The 11305-nt window shown below is 43.2% G+C and overlaps 1 long non-coding RNA gene across 1 annotated transcript; it reads right to left on the bottom strand.

Annotated features, from left to right (window-relative positions):
* Window positions 1–542: 542 nt before the first annotated feature.
* On the bottom strand, window positions 543–7188 carry LOC101674277. The gene is made up of 3 exons (XR_198732.3): window positions 7081–7188; window positions 6519–6614; window positions 543–1188 (listed from the first exon to the last, which is right to left on the bottom strand). It is a non-coding gene; the product is annotated as an uncharacterized LOC101674277 (long non-coding RNA).
* Window positions 7189–11305: the final 4117 nt, after the last annotated feature.

Below are 11305 nucleotides of genomic sequence, written 5' to 3'. Positions count from 1 at the left end.
GATATCTGCTGCCTGTGACTCTGGAAACAAACAGAAACTCCAGTGCTCACCTGGATCAGAAGAGAGCCCTGCAGATTCCTGCACTTGCCGGCCAGCCCCTAGGGGAGTGTGCCAGATGGTGCCCTCCAAACTAGGCCAATCACGGATTCCTCCCCGGAGGAGATGTGGCTGCTGCCTCCTCTTGCGGGGGAAAATACTCTATCCATCTCCTTTGGTGAGGAACATTTGCTTAAGATAAACTGATCAAAATAAATCAGCAAAAGAAGACATATCAGGACACAGAAGTGCCAAATGACATGCTAGAAGCCTACACTTAAAGCCATCCCGCTCTCCCCTCAGCACCCCACAATGGAGCAACATGAACCACATGTAGAAGTTTTGTCATAAGAGGAAATGAGGGGGGACACCTGGGTGGCTCAGTCGCTTAAGCCGTCTACCTTCGGCTCAGGTCATGACCCCAGGGTCCTGGGATTGATCTCCACATCAGGCTCCCTGCTCAGCAGAGTCTGCTTCTCCCTCTCCGTCTCCCTCTGCCCCACTTCTGTGCTCTCTCACACTCAGTCTCTCAAATAAAATCTATTTTAAAAAGAAGAAGAAGAAGAAGACACAGTTGCATGCATGAAGAGCAAAGGCATTCTTAAAAACCCACTAATGTGACAAACTCTCCAAGCCCCATCTGGGGAAATTCCACAAACTCTCTACTATAGGAATTTTTGTCAGCCTGTGTCAGCTCCATTGAACTTATCACCAGTTCTGAACCAACTGTCATTGGGGTCTACCAAGGACAATTATCTGAAGTCAGAAAAAACCACACACCACAGAACTGAAGTCCCAGGTCGACCCCTGGACCTGATCTCAGTGTTACTCGAAGGATTTCTGTCACCATGGTCTGCGAGGGATGGAATCCAATTTGTGAAAGAGGCAGCTCCTCACACTTTGGCACACCTCAGAAAGCTCCTCAGTAGACATGAAGGTTCTGCTGTGACCAAGGGGACGGTATGGTGATGAAATACAGGAGACTGATGTTAAGGCCAGCATTAAACCCAGGCCTTCACATCAGAGGACTTGACCATCAACAAGAACTTTGTGCCTGTTCAGACTGCATGCATTTCTCTGGTGTGCTGATGCCTTCTCAGTTGAAAAGTGTGTTTGATGCCCTAGGCAGTCTTCCTTTATCAGAAGATTCCCCTGAAAATGGTAAGACTAACATTAGAATCTCCTTCTCTACAAACTATCAGAAGCATGAAGACCAGTGTCCTCAAACTGGTAATTCTTTGTATCTTTTAATATTTTTTAGTATTTTGAATTGTGTGTTTTACAAAATATATTCTATTTGGTAGGTACTTACACATAGACCAAAACCCCAAAGAATCAAATATCAGGGATTAATTATTTCTAGAAATAAGTCACTAAAGTGTTAACTTAGAAGAAATTTCAAGAAATAACTAAATCATGGGTTCCTTACCTGACAATATTGCCATTTGGTGCCAGATAATTCTTTGAGGCGGGGGGGGGGGCACTGTTCTGGGTGCAGTAGGATGTTTAGCAGTATCCCTGGTCTCTACCCATTAGATAAATGCCAATCACACTTCCCCTTCTCCCTTAGTTGTGACAACCAAAATTAGGTTCAGACAAATGTCCCCTTGCTGAGAACCACTGAACTACTTCCCTTGCGTGAATATTACACTTATCTCATGGTATAATATTCCATTCATGTTCTCTTTGTTTCCAGAGAGCAAATAGCCATATAAATTACTATCCTTGATGGTATGTTTTATCTTTTTTTTTTTTTTTTAAGGTTTGGAAGATTTGGGGGAGAAAAAAAGAAACTTAGAGGTCTGCCTGAGTTCAGAGTCTCTATCATTAGGCTAGAAAACCTAAAAGCAGGTCATTCTACCCTGTGCCTCTGGAAACACTAAGGAGGAAAAGGACATTTGCAAAGTATTTTTCACAAGAGGCTTTGTGAGCAGCTGTAACTATACAAGTCCCAAATGCTATTAGAGGAAGGGCAGGACTTACAGATCAATCCATGAAACTCGAAAGAAGAGATGCAATGCTATTTTAGAAAAAGAAAGGTAACTTAAGCGTCTGGAGACCTCATAGATTTAGTGACTACTATGCAGGCCACTGTATAAAACAACAAACAACCTTACGCCTTTCGTCTGGAAGCTTGGAATCCCATACAGGAGCCGATGTCATGCACATGTGGCCTTTCCATACCCCATGCTCATCCTTTGCTGACTCCTGATTCGTTCATTCACTTTAGCTGGTCCATTCTGCCTGAGGAGGGCAGTTGAGAATTATTCTTCTGCCTCCACCAGGTCGGGATCTGGGCTGCTGAGGAGGAGCAGGGGAAGGACACAGCTTCTGTACCGTCAAAGTCACTAAAAGGTCTCTTGTCATCAGCTCTACATGAGTGATGAGACTTTCCCCATTCCATTAGTATAGGTCATTGGGATTTGGTGCTAGGCATGTCTAATGTTTCCTAACTACTCTATCACTGATGGGGCAGAAAAAAAATCCTGGATATTACACACCTACCTTGCCAATTATAAATCTCTAATCCAATGGCATCCAGTCTGCCGTTGCTGATCCCCAGGATGAGGCTGTTCTTTGAGGAAGTATGAAAATCCAGGGTGATATTTATATCCCATCAGACGTTGTTGCCTTTCTTGACTGACACTTAGCAAAGATAACCCTGAGTATGGGCTGAGCTCAGCCCAGCCTGCCGTCCCCCAAGAAGGCTCAAGCTCAGACTCAGAGAGGCCAAGGGCTGGGCTGGGCTTGCTGCCTATACAGTTTGGCTGCTGGTTGAGGATGAGGTATGGGTAGACCTGGCCCTAGTTTCTTTTCTGATCCAGTTCCATCCCCACCAGGTCACTTCCACCCTCTGACTCCCCGCTTCCTCAGCTGTAAGATGACCCAAGTGTAGCTTTGGAAGAAGACACACCCCATCATTGGGGCTGAGCCAAACCAGAGCACGAAATGGCTAATCCTTTCTCATCCATTGCCAGGTAAGCATTGGGCACCCAGCAGATTTGCATTTTTGGCAAGTGCCAATCTTAAATTCTAGGATAATACTATTCAAAGTGTGGTCTGGGATCTGGCACCAGTTGGCAAACTGTTTCTGGTCCAAGATAAGGTAGGCAGAAAGAACAGGAGCAAGCTCTGAGAAATGTATATGTAATATCGGGATAATTCCTCAAAGCCCCAGGACAGGATTGGTGAACTCGTCTCATTGAATAGAGTACAGAGCAGTTTGGGTGGGACTTGAATGGTGAATGCCATGTGACTCGAGCTGTATACTTGCTATGCATAGGAGGACCTCCTCCTCATGCGGCCTATCACTTTAAGATCTGTCAGCTGTAATCCAACATCCTCCAATCTATACACATTATTCATTTATAATGTCTTTAAATCATTTTGACTTTTAATTACTATTTTTTAATGTAAACATACATATATTCGTAGCTCTATTAGGCAAGTAAATTTGACGAAGTACTAAAACCGGAGCGTGATTTATGGGAAAGTTACTAATGAGTCATGAATGAAACTGATACTGAAGTGACATTTACTTGCCAAACAAATTCAAAACAAAAAAATTCTTTGAGAAAGAGAGTTTTGAATCAAAAGGCTGACAGAAGCAGATGTTTGGTATTACACTATAAACATTAAAGCTTTTGGGAGCTTCACAAGGAATTGCTTCTTAGGTTGCTAAAACTAAAAATCCATTTATAATTACTGAACGATTACCAAAAGATTGCTTTGGTGATGCTTGCTTAGAAGCAGTAGGTGAAACAGGAAAAAATGGGGCTCAAGAAACACTTTCCAATCAGATGTGTTCAGAAACTAGCTATTATGATTTAAGACCAACTCATAAAACATATAATGTTGCCTATTTTTCACTGCAACTTGACAACTACAAAGATCTTGCTAAAATGAACTAATTTGAACATGATAGTAAAAAAACAGGATTCTCCGCCCCGCCCTCGCCCCAGCTTTCTTGCTAACAAATGTGCTTGGAATTTAAGTTTTGAGTAGGAATGTGTTCTGATGGCACCTCTGCAATGAGAGAAAAGCATTTTGTGAGAGTTCCCTGGATGGAGAGCTTGCAACTGACTGTAATCGGTTCACAGCTCCTGTCATGGAGAAAAGTCTTGCTATGAAATATGTCAGCTTACCTAAAACCTATGCTTAACGATGCAGCAAAAACTAACATGGTAAATTGAAGATTATTCTTTTTATAATGTCATAATATGGAAGTTGAGTCATAACTGGTACTGCATGCTGAATTAGGATCTTTATGGGGAAGAAGTTGTGTCAAGAACAACATTGTGTCAAATTCTTGCCTTATGTTTCTACAAAATAAGTTAATTTGGTTCTAATTTTTTATTTTTTTATTCTAATTTTTTAAAGTGTAAACCAGATAGTCTTGCTTATTTGTTGCTATCTTTGATTTTTTAAAAAAGATTTTATTTATTTATTTGAGAGAGAGAGCATGCACATGGAGAGGGAGAAGCAGACTCTCCACCGAGCAGAGGAGATCTGCTGGGATCACAACCTGAGCCGAAGGCAAACTCTTAAGGACTGAGCCAGCCAGGTGCCCCTCTTCAATATTTTAATGATTTTTATACTTCTGTGGGAGGAAGCATAGCAACATGTTTTACCAGTGAATATATGATTGTAAGGGAGAAATAAAAGAAGCTTGGAAGAACACAATTTTACAGATTTTTGACATGTTCCATAATTAAAAAATGACTGTCGATAAAGACTGTCAATGAAGTAGGTGATGATCTTTGTATTGCCAATCTGAAAAGTTACAAACATCCTATGAATTTGACCAAATGCTTTAAATCTTGTTTTTCATTACTAGAATAGCCTATGTAGGAAAATCATGGCTCTGACAAGTAATTTCAATAAAAGGTAGTTGACATAAAACTATAACTTCATGAAATAAATTGTGGAACTAGCTGGTGGACTGAAAATGAATTTTGAAAATGCAGCATCAGTTGGGTCATTTCTGATCAAAGTTAAAAATGAACTTGCTGAAATTAATCTCCTCTTATACTGCAATCAACACACCTCTGTGAGGTTAGTTTCTCTAAAGAGTTTTTTAATTACTTTATTTCAGTGAGAGGAGTGAGAGAAAGAAGGAGAGGGAGACTCCCTGTTGAGTGCAGAGTCAGACATGGAGCTCAGTCTCAGGACCCGAAGATCATGACCTGAGCTGAAATCCAGAGTTGAATGCTCAACCAGCTGGGTCACCCAGGTGCCTTCTCTAATGAGGTTTTAAAACGAAATGTAAGAAGTCACTTAGATATACCTTAGCAAGTAATGTCATGAACCTAAATTATTTTAGATAAATTAACAAGAAGTGAGCATATTTGTAGAACAACAAAATACTACAAGTGTAATAGGGATTCTTCATATTAATCACCTATATGCATACTTTCAATGAATGTGTACGGGTTTTAAAATTATTTTTTGTTGAGCGCCTGGATGGTTCAGTGGGTTAAGCCTCTGCCTTCGGCTCAGGTCATGATCCCAGGGTCCTGGGATCGAGCCCCACATCGGACTCTGCTCAGCGGGCAGCCTGCTTCCCCCCCTCTCTCTGCCTGCCTCTCTGCCTACTTGTGATCTCTGTCTGTCAAATAAATAAAATCTTAAAAAAAATAAAATAAAACTTGCCTTTCATTATCAACAATTTGAGAGACAAATTACTTAATATTACCTCTTCCCATAACTCTCTTTCTATGCTCTTTTAATCTGGGTCAAATTTTCATTTCTGTTACTGGGCACCTTCCCTTAATTATAGGTAAAAATGTTATTTAAGGCTCGGAGAAATTAAGCTATAATAATGAAAGAGTTGATTATTGAAATCAGCGAATCTCACTGTTGGATTTAGAAGAAATATAGTTCAGTATCCTGCCCAAATTTGGGAGTTGGTTCTATAAAATCCTGAGAACAACAACAACAACAAAAACCCCACTGGATTTAGGTTTTAATAGTTGCAGTGTTGCGGAGTAGGCTCTGGAGTCAGTCTGAATAAATTCGAGCCTTGATTTTGCTCCAACGTACTGTACGACCTTGGACAAATTACTTAAATTCTCTGATAGACAGTAGCCATAGTCTCTTCATTTGTACAGGGAGGATCATAATACCTACCATAAAGAGTTCATGTAAGGATTAAACGAGACTGCATGTGGACAATCCCTTAATAGTCCTGGGCTGAGAGTCAGTAATTGTTAGCTCTTGTCATAGTTACTGTGCAAAGCATTTTCACTGGCAGCTATCAAAGTCGACCTCTGCCACAGTTTATGAGGTAGAAGGGAGAATGTTCTTAACAACATATCAGAAATGAGGACATACAGGCCTGGGGAATTAAATCACCAACTCAAAATCAGAAGCAGACAGACTTCTCATTTACGAAACCAAGCTCTTTCCACCAAGGGGTCAGCCTTCCTGGCAAATGATTGCCGGATCTCAGGAATGGGATGTTCATTCAGCCCAATCCTTACCTTCTTCAATCAAGTCTCAGCTGGCCTCCCTGTAGTTTCCATCTCTTGGTCTGGCCATGCCCTCTGACGCCAGGGAATAAAAAAGGTACAGGGAACCTAGAAACCGAAAGAGAGTGCATATTTCCCCAACTCCACACTAAAGGGCTGGAGCCTCCCCCGCAAGGGGCCACAGCCCAGACCTCCAACCCCACCCCTAGCTGCCCTCATCTGGAGATCTGGGCTTCCTTTTGTTTCCCACAACCTCTCCCCAAATTCCGAGTCTCCCAGAAACTCCCAAGAGGAGATCAGAGGGCCAAGTGAGCTCGGCTCCTTCCAGTGCTGCCTTCACTAACAGCACACACTCCAGTCCCCTCCTGATTGCTTTATCGTCCTGAGGCCACTCTGGGTAAATAGAATTATTTTACTCCGCTCTCCAATTTACTGCAGGAGATTATGAAAGGATGACACCTAGCTTCACTAGAAATCCCTCTAGCTTCTCAGCAATCACTTTCAACATCCCTCTGTGAAAACCCACTGTTCACAGTTTCTCGCCCCCAACTCTCAGGCCTTGCAGTGGACTGACCGCTCTCTTTACGGGCAAGGGGCAGCCACCATTCCCTGCTTTCTACGGAACTGATATGAATGCCACCGTCGCCAGGTACCAGACCACACTTTGCAACCCTTTCCAACCGCCAAGACAACTCCCACCTACCGCTGCAGGTCGACTCCGCCCACTCCCCAACCGCCACGCCCATGGTTGGGCTGGCCCCGCCCCCGCCCCCGCCAAGCCCTATGGTTTCCAGGTCACGCCCCCACGCCTCTATAGCCCCGCCCCAGCCCTCAGCTCCCAGTGGGCTTTGCCTTTTCGCGCATGTCCGGTGTAGGCCTGCCTGCCCGCCATTAAAAGCCGGATGGGCCTGAACATCGACGCTTCCTGCGCCTGGGCGCATCCTAGCATTCTCTCACCACAGTGGCCCAAATGGGGTGGCTTTGAAGAACTCCGCGCCATGTTTTCCCTCTCTGTGTGCTTGAGGAGCAGGAACAGGCCAAGAGAACACAAAACTGCTCAACCCTGCGGGGCTGAATATTCCTTAAAGAGTCCAAGGAAGCTGTCCCCGGGGACGGGCGAAGGGCTGGCCGTGACATGGCCCCTGCTGTCACGCATCCCACTGGATCATGTGACTCCTGAAACCCATGAGTAGGTGAGTAGGAGGCCCAGGCCGAGGCGGGGTTCCCCTCCCTGCCAGCCTGGGGAGATGCATGTGGTGTTTCCCACCCGTGGGTACCGTTCCCGCCAAAGACAATTCAGGGCCTCCCAAGGCCCGGGCCTCGTGCGGAGATCCTGGCTGGGTGGCGGCTGGAGGTGTGAGGGCCAGGCCGGGCCCCAAGGGAGCGGGGACTTGGGGGTAGACTGGGAGTCCCAGACTGAAACCCGCATTGAGACAGAGGTGCTTCACTGGCTCTGTGAGGGCCGCTAAGGTCCTAGTGGGGCAAGAGGGAGGGGGCAGCAAGAGCCGCGGGCTTGCAATAGAAGTGTGTGTCGCCGGGTGTCCAGGGGACATGGGTGAGCCACCCACAGCATCTGCCCCAGAGTTCACAGCTGACCGCTTCTGAGTGGTTGTGTAATCGTGGAGCAGTACCCATTAGATGGGTGCTATGGCTTATGCAGGCAACCTGGGACCTGTAGACATGGAAACTCAGTGGAAGTAAAGGAGCTGGGAATTGGAGACAGCTGCCAGCAAGAACTTTCACGTTCTGGGGGCTGTGTGATGCTTTCCCGCCCTCCCCTCATTAGAGCAATCTGCCCGACAACCTTTTAGTCTCCTCTTCTACTCCCTGCCCTCCAGTGCCCGTTACTAGTAACTTTCATAGGCTTGTATAGCACCAATCTTAGTCCCTTGGCCTCCTGTGGCAAAAATGCATAAGCTGGGGGGTGCCTGCGGGGCTCAGTGGTTTAAACGTCTGCCTTCCGCTCACGTTATGATCCCAGGGTCCTGGGATCAAGCCCCTATCTAACAAAAAGTCGCTTCCCCCACTTGTGTTATCTCACTCACTCTCTGTCAAATTTAGAAAAAAAAATTTTTTTTTAATGCCATAGACTGGGTGTCTTGCCAACAACAGAAATTTATTTCTCACAATTCTAGAGGCTGGAAGTCCAAGATGAGGTGCCAGGTGACTAGTGGTATCCCTGCTCTAGATGGCAGACTTCTTATGTCCTCACATGGTAGAAGAGGGCAAGGGCCTGAGGCCCTCTCTGGGGCCTGTTTTATAAGGACACTAGTCTCAGTGATGAGGGCTCCAGCATCAGGACTTAATCACCTCCCAAAGGCTCCACCTCCTAGTACGATGGCGCTGGAGGTTAGCTTTAAGAGTACGAATTTTGGGGCACCTGCGTGGCTCAGTTGGTTACGCCGCTCCCTTCGGCTCAGGTCATGATCTCAGGGTCCTGGGATCGAGTCCTGCATCGGGCTCTCTGCTTGGCGAGGAGCCTGCTTCCCTTCCTCTCTCTCTGCCTGCCTCTCTGCTTACTTGTGATCTCTCTCTGTCAAATAAATACATAAAATCTTAAAAAAAAAAAAAAAGAGTATGAATTTTGGAGGGACAAATTCAGACCATAGCACTGTTTCTTAGTGCTCTTCAAAGTTCATACTCATGTTTTGAGATTTCTTTTTAAAACTTGATGTCTCACTTACTTCACTCCCTACACACTGGAAAACTTCTTGAGGATGGGGCAAACAACCTGTTTTGCTTACGATAGAGTCCCTAACGTCTAACACAGTGTCAGGCATGTGGTAGTTGCTCTGTAAATATTTATCGAATGAGTGAATGTTTTCTTTAACACCTTGGAAGTATAATAATAGTTTTGTGGGGCGCCTGGGTGGCTCAGTGGGTTAAAGCCTCTGCCTTCAGCTCAGGTCATGATCCCAGGGTCCTGGGATCGAGACCCGCATTGGGCTCTCTGCTTGGCAGGGAGCCTGCTTCCCTTCCTCTCTGCCTACTTTTGATCTCTGTCTGTCAAATGAATAAATAAAATCTTTAAAAAAAATAATAGTTTTGTGACTGTTTTCTTTCTTTTTTTTTTTTCTGTTCATTATCTACCTGTGATTCCTGAGAGCTGTCTGTGTAATAAAAATCTCTCAGGATTATCTTGATTAGTATGGCATAAAGAAAACTCCCCTATAGATAACTTTTCTTCTGAACCATCTAGAGGAAACTTTGTCAGCTGTCATTGAGGAACTAGGTTGCTCATTCCACAGGTCTTAGGACAACGTTCAGATTTCTCATGCTCCCTGGTATTTATTAGGTGTGAAAGATTTCATGAAAGATTTTGACATTCTGAGCCTTCCTACACTTTCCTGCTTGCTGCATGAAACCATTATGGTAAAATGAGATTATACGTGTAAGAGCATTTTGAAAATTCTAGAACTCTAAACTCTAGAAATGTAAAGAAATATTTTTGTTATTATTCATGTTCAGTAATTGATCCAGGCCCACTTCTCTGTTATGGTTTATTTACAGGTCACATTAGCCATACAGACATGAAAATACCTTCTTTTTGCTCTCCTTCCTTTTAAACTTTCCTTTCTTCTTAAAGGTACCTGCAGATGGAATCAATCCTTTTATTGTCTGTGCAGGGGCTGAGCTCTTAATGCTTTATTTGTGTCATATTAGATGTAATGTAATACACATTTCCTTTGTCTAGTTACCTCTTCAAGGCAAAAAAACAAAATCAAACAACACCCAAAACAAACAAAAATTTGCTTATGGATTGGAATATTTAGATATAAAACATGCCATTTTTGACTAATTGAAGCATAATATTTAAAAGCAATTGCAACTTAAAATGTTTCTGTAGACTGCTGACTAATGTTGACTTGATAAAACTAATATAAAACCTTTCTAATCTGGTGTGTTATGTATTTTCTCATTTACACGATATATACAGTGTTTATAAATTTTCACAAGCAACATGGAAAGGTCCATTTCATTACTTTATAATCTACCTTTTAAATGAATATATATACTTATATACAAATATACAATGTCCTACTTAGTGTTATACTTAAGAGCAAGGAAACATAGAGAAGTGTACAGATATAAAAATCTCTATTCAAGTTTCACTCTGCCACCTACCAACTGTATAAGTAGGAGCAAATTAGTGAACTTCTGTAAAATGTCTCCATCTAAGGCTGTGAGGGTGAAGGATGGCCAGGTGGAAAGTGCTGATATCCCCAAAAAAGGGAGGGTTGGGGGTTTGGGATCTATATGGCCTAAAGAAGTTAGGACTAGGGTTTGTTTGCACTAGCATGGAAAAGAATGAATAGGAGTAAGAGAAAAAGTTTAAAAAAGTCTTTTTTGACTTACCATTCAGCAGGTAGGAGAAAGTGGAACCAGTAGGAATCAGGATAAGACCTGGGTAAAAAATAATGACAGTATTTTCCTAACAGATAACTTGTGGACAAGTACAAAGGAATTAATGTGGATAGTATTACTAAATATTTATAATTTGTAGTTGAAGAAATTATCATATTTACTATAGCTACAGTATGGGAATGATCACTGGGGTAGGTTTAAGGAAATGGTCTTTCCTGTCCCGTGGTGTCTGTCATCTTCTCCCTTGTCCTTGTACTAATAATGCTTCTGCCATATAGTTGCCTTGAGCATCTATTTCTTTTGAGCATTCACTTAATGATTTTATTATAGTTTTCTTCTTTACATACCCAGAATTTTCTTATACTTCTAAAGCTTCCCCTTCCATGTTTTTATTTTCATAAGACTTTTCTTATGTGGGCTGAGAAATTATATCA

Source organism: Mustela putorius, unplaced genomic scaffold (assembly GCF_011764305.1).
Source record: "Mustela putorius furo isolate JIRA1106 unplaced genomic scaffold, ASM1176430v1.1 tig00003858_pilon_pilon_pilon, whole genome shotgun sequence".
NCBI lineage: Eukaryota > Metazoa > Chordata > Mammalia > Carnivora > Mustelidae > Mustela > Mustela putorius.
Note: the sequence above shows the minus strand (reverse complement) of the source record. Positions and strands in the feature narration are given on the sequence as shown.